General features: G+C 44.6%; 1 protein-coding gene across 1 annotated transcript in view; it reads left to right on the top strand.

Annotated features, from left to right (window-relative positions):
* The first annotated feature begins 484 nt into the window (after positions 1–484).
* ARHGDIB (Rho GDP dissociation inhibitor beta) overlaps positions 485–6,000 on the top strand; it is a 56,483-nt gene continuing 50,967 nt past the window's right edge. The window contains exon 1 of the mRNA XM_090042801.1: positions 485–502. The gene's annotated coding sequence lies outside the window, so the exon portion shown is untranslated. The remainder of the gene's footprint in view (positions 503–6,000) is intronic.

The raw sequence follows: 6,000 nt of genomic DNA, 5'->3' as shown, positions 1-6,000 counted from the left end.
GTAGTATCAGACTTAACTGATTTGGGTCCAAGTGGTTTATACAACTTCTGTCCCAGACATCTTTCTGTTCAAGTTAAATCACAGCCCCCATCCAGCATCCTAGTAGGCTTTCCAGCTCCTCCCCTCTGCCCTCTAGCTGGAGCAGTGAGGGCTGGGTGACAAAGGTGTGGGGAAGGGCAAACCCGGCTAGGGATGCAGCCCAGTCTGCAGAGGGGGGACTATCTCCCTGCAAACTCTGGCTGGGGTCTGGGGCCAGGGAGAGGGGTTAAACATCCCTTCCCCCATTCAAACTTAGTCCTGACTGCAACTGTGGACTTCAAATCCCAGAGGACCCTGGAAGCGGGAAGAGGAAGTGATGAGCAACCCTGCAGAGTCCTGCTGCTGTAATTCTAGACTGCAAATCCCAGAGACCTTGGGGGCAGCAGGAAGAGGAAGTGAATACACAGCTAGAGAGCCCTGCTCCAGTGCTCCCCTCTCCAGCTTCTGGCCTGAGCCACTGCAGGTATGTTGCTGCATTTCTTGAATCAAAGGTCTGTTCACTTCTGTTTCAATTTAATCTGTGTAGTTTAGATTAACCTGCAAACACAGAATTGATTCAGCCTCAGGCTGTACCTAGCCTTACTGCATGCTGCACGTAGAATTTTGACTTCCTGTGTTATGGGTTGCTTGAAGCACAGGATATTAACTTAAGAGCTGCTTTTTCCCCTGTTGTCTTGCATGTTACAGTGCTGCTGAATATTCATTGGTGGTACCAAGATAGTCCAGTCATGCAAGTGTTTCTCACTAGATGAACACAGACTGTTTTTGTGCTCACACTCAGTAATTTGAGGAAAGGAGATATGGGTGAATAATGTCTTAATGGAACAAATGTAATGAATTATATTGACAATGTACGGCACTGACATTTTTCTTGGTATTTGAGACACTTTTATTTCAGTAGGTGATATGGGGTAAAGTGAATGTATACTGGCTAATGTAAAAGCGTATGTTTATTGAGTCAAATATTGGCTGAATTTACTTTACTGTGGTTAGTTGTATTTTGGGTTGGGATTAGGAGTAGCTCCTGGATCTATTTTTTATTAGATTGTATTTTTAACTTCTGACACAGTTGCATGCACCCTCAGAGAGGTGCAGTTTTTATAAAGATTAGTAAACAAAGTAAATAATAAGCATCTATTTGTATTCCTGTACTACGTGACCTGCAAACAAACTCGGGTCTCTGTTTTTACAAATTGCCAAACAGGACCAAAAGAATGTTGTTTGCTTATAATTGTAGAAATCCTGGCAAGTACTTGAACAGCACTACAAATATAATGCAGCCTCCAAATGCATTCTCCAGCCAAAAGTAAGGGGCTGCTCTGCACAAGGGGATTCAAATCAGAGTGAGAGACCTTAGTGCGGGGTGGGCAAAATGCAGCCTGCTAGGGCATTCTACCTGGCCCGCAGGGCCCCTACAAAACTTAGAAAATTAATATTAATCTGCCCCTAGCTGCCTGTCATGTGGCCCTCAATGGCTTGCCAAAACTCAGTAAGTGACCCTCCATCCAAAATAATTGCCCACCCTGCCTTAGTGTAAAAGCAGCACAGATGCATTCAAATGAATGGTCAGGATTGTCTCTTCTGTTTGTCATGCTTCCATGTGGAGGATGGCCTTCCCCAGAATATGCACTCAACATGATGGCTGGGTACCTAACCCATTTATTGTCCTCTGTACTGCTATTGCACCATATGTATTATGGGATTGTTTTTTCTGTGTGTGGCTACAGAAGGTAACCAAAGTCTCCATGTTCTGCAATCAGGTTTAAAGCTCTAAAAGTCCTGTTTTCTCTTTTGCTGTTCCATGGTGGCTGCAGCTATTTTTAAACTATTGAAAGGTCGCTGTGGTTAAAGGAACTCTCCATGCTGCAGTGTTGGTAGTCATGAATATTGAATAGCTTGTGAACATGTATCTGGTATGCTGCTACCAGATGGCTATAGCTTTGCAAGCCAGCAGTTGTGCTACCATGAAGTTTTGGCATTGGTTTTTGGACCTGCAGCAGGACCTAGAGGACAGTGAGGAAGTTGATGAGAATGACCTAGTTGGCATGCTGTCATGAGGAGTTTTACTCGGGACGGGGCACTTCTAAGCTTGAGAAATAAGCACAGGTTGTGCTCCGGACCCAGCATAATCAACCATGGCTGTAGAAGCTCAGAGGGACAAAGAATACTTTCCTGGAGATCAGTGCAGACCTTACCCGAGAGCTACAGAAGCAAACCCCTAATGCAAGAGTTCTCTTGTCCCTTGCTATCTTTAAACTCAGCATTCCAGAGTAATACAAGTCTTGCAAGCAAGCCGAGGAAGCATCAGTTGGATGAATGGACTGTAAGGTGGATAGAAAGCTGGCTGGATTGTCTGGCTCAACGGGTAGTAATCAATGGCTCAATGTCTAGTTGGCAGCCATTACAAGTAGAGTGCCCCAGGGGTTGGTCTTGGGGCTGGTTTCGTTCAATATCTTCATTAATGATCTGGAAGATGGGGTGGATTACATCCTCAGCAAGTTCACAGATGACACCAAGCTGGGGGGAGTAGTAGATACACTGGAGGGTAGGGCTAGGATTCAGAGTGACCTAGACAAATTGGAGGATTGGGCCAAAAGAAATCTTATGAGGTTCAGCAAGGACAAGTACAAAGTCCTACACTTAAGACAGAACAATCCCGTGCACTTCTGCAACCTGGGGAATGACTGGCTAAGCAGCAACTCTTCAGGAAAGGACCAGGGGGTTACAGTGGACAATAAGCTGGGTATGTGTCAGCAGTGTGTCCTTGTTGCCAAAAAGGGTAACAACATACTGGGCTGCATTAGTAGGAGTGTTGCCAGCAAATCAAGGGAAATAATTATTCCACTTTATTCTGCATGGGTGAGGCCGCATCTGGAATACTATGTCCAGTTTTGGACCCCACACTGTAGGAAGGATGTGGACACATTGGAGAGAGTTCAGCGGAGAGCAACAAATATGGTGAGGGGACTAAGGGACATGTCTTCTGAGGAGAGGCTGAGGGAACTGGGTTTATTTATACTGGGTGTGTCTACATGTGATGCTACGTTGCCGTAGGGTGCTATGGCACCCACAGATGTCTACAAGTGACTTGCAACTATTGCACCGTAGCAGTGTGCTCCCCCATTATAGCATACTGCTAGGACAAAATAGGTGCTAAAAATAACCATGCACCATGTGTATAGTGTGCAGTACAGGTGGTTCCTGCACTGTGCTTTAGTGCTTGCAAAAGTACTTCCTTTTGGAAGTACTAAAGCACGGCACGGTAACAACATTGCTGTAGGGCAATGTGTAGATGTCCCCACTGAAAGGGGATTTGATAGCAGCCTTTAACTACATGAAGGGGGGGTCCAAAGAGGATGGAGCTGGACTGTTCTCAGTGTTGACATATGACAGAACAAGGAGCTATGGTCTCAAGTTGCAGCAAGGAAGCTTTAGGTTGTATATTAGGAAAAACTTTCTCATTAGGAGGGTGGTGGAGCACTGGAACAGGGTACATAGAGTGGTGGTGGAAGCTCCATCTTTGGACATTTTTAAGGCCTGTCTTGACACAGCCCTGGCTGGAATGATCTAATTGGGGATGGTCCTGCTTTGAGCAGGAGTTTGGACTGGATGACCTCCTGAGGGTCCTTCCAACCTGAATTTTCTATGATTCTAAGTCTTTAGCTAACCAAGTATGTGCAAATAGATTAATGGCTGTGGCTGTGGATGTGGCAGTGGAGGTATGTCCTTGTAATACAAAGATGCCATCACCACAAGTTGTAAGGTATGCCAATCCTCAGGAGGTTATTCATGGCTTTGTATGTATGGGGGTTTCCTAACTTCCTTTTTTTTGTACTCATACTAGGTCTTGGAGTTCATATATAAGAAAGAGGTTCTTTTTCCCTTGTGGTATATGTCAGGGTTAGCCACTGCTCTCTACCAGTGCTAATCCAAGTCATGGAAAATTACAGGAACTCTTGTCTGTTTCCCTATGAAAAAGGGAGTTTTGCCAGGGCAGCTAACACCATTAAGAGTATTGGCCTTCCTTTTTCTTGCAGTCCCTGTTTGAGTTCTAGGATCCTGACTGATAAGGCCTTTCACTGGGCATTTGTCTTGTAGTTAAACAGCTATTTTCTACTGCCTCAGCACCTACAGCATGACAGTGGATTATGCCTTTGAGAGAATGAAAGGTAGATGGCAGGTGGTAACAAGAAGCCTCGAGGCAATCAAGCAATACCTATCTAAGTTGATGTCCTAGTGCTGTGTTTCATAGTTTCATAGTTGATAGGGTCAGAAGGGACCTGGGCAGGTCATCAAGTCCATGGGCAGGAAAGGATGCTGGGGTCAAATCACCCTGGCTAGGTGATTATCTAACCTCCTTTTGAAGACCCCCAGGGTAGGAGCAAGCACCACTTCCCTTGGAAGTTGATTCCAGATACTAGCTGCCCTGACAGCGAAGTAGTGCTTCCTGATGTCTAGCCTGAACCTACTCTCTATCAAATTGTGGCTGTTATTCCTAGTTACTCCTGGTGGTGCTCAGGGGAACAGGGACTCTCCTGTTTCCAGCTGGTCCCCACAGTAAGTTTATAGATGCACCAGATCCCCTCTCCGCCTTTTCTTGTGGAGGCTGAACAGGTTAAAGTCCATAGCCTCTTGTCATAGGGCCTGCCCTGCTGCCCCCTGACCATGCGAGTGGCCCTTCTCTGGACCCTCTCGATGTTGTCCACGTCCCTCTTGAAGTGCAGCGCCAAGAACTGGATGCAGTACTCCAGCTGCAGCCTGACCAGTGCTGCATAGAGCAGGAGGAGCACCTCCTTGGACCTGCTTGTGGACCTGCAAAGCATCTGAAAACAAGGAAAAGAGCCTTACTAAGGGTGGGGAAGCAGAGTTTCAGCAGCTTCTAGGATAGCTTGTCAGTTCATAAGATGCTCCCTTTCTAAATGCCAGCTGTTAGGGAATTTTTACCAAAATTGCCTTTGATGGGTGTTTAATAGAAGTCCATAGAAAATTAATAGAAAGACAAAAGTTTCTGACGAGCTAAAACTGATGACAGCTTTCCAAAAGTCAAATTTCTACCTTATGCTTAAATATACTGGAGGGAAAAAATGTACAACCTGATTATGATGACAAATCTACCTGACACCTGGTAGAAAATTCTGTTCAGTTTTTGAGTGTGGTGTAATATTTTTTTTTTTTATAAAGGATAAATGGTTTTGATAAAGACCATATTTATGACCTCCTTTTACTACTCATAGAGATGTCTAAATATGTCTCCCTTTTGCCCTTCTGTTGTATCACTTAATGTCATCCAGTCTAATATTTATTAATCTCTTTCTACCCTGTATTAATGCTTCAATTGGTTGTCATTCATGGTAAGTGAAGGGTAGGTTATGGATAATCCATAACCATTGGCTATTCATTCCTTCGAGCACATACTAACATAGTTTCTCCGTTCATATGGTGTGTTTCGCCTGTTGAAAGGATTTGAACAGGTTATTTTTTTTAAATAACTGTGGGCACTGACAAATGTGGGGGAAAAGCCCCACAAAATTCCAAAAATGCACTTTACCAGAAGCAGCAACTTGTTACTTTGACCAGCAGCATTTGTATAGATCAGGTGCTTCAGTGAAGCTTTTTGGTGCTTTTACCTAATAGCTGATTGAATCAGCCTTAGATAAAAGCTCCAAAAAGACCTGAGGAAGAACCTGATCTATATAGACATTGGGAAAGCCAGGGCTCACTAATGCCAGGTCTCTTCTGGGCATGCGCTGGGCTCAGTGCAGGAGTGCGCTGAGTTTAAAGTAAAGCACTGTCCCCTCACCCCCATGTCTACAGGCACCCTTTTTTCTAAGTTGTGATTCACTGCACAGTACTTGAACATTTGGGCTTTCCCTTGAATAGATGGTTGTAAAGCTACCTTTCTAGCACTTCTTTTAAAGAGATCATATCTATCCATGCCCTTTATATTAAGGTAAAACTCAT

Source organism: Crocodylus siamensis, chromosome 4, assembly GCF_052110815.1.
Source record: "Crocodylus siamensis isolate JL-2025a chromosome 4, ASM5211081v1, whole genome shotgun sequence".
Lineage (NCBI taxonomy): Eukaryota > Metazoa > Chordata > Crocodylia > Crocodylidae > Crocodylus > Crocodylus siamensis.
This window is presented reverse-complemented; position numbering and strand designations above follow the sequence as displayed.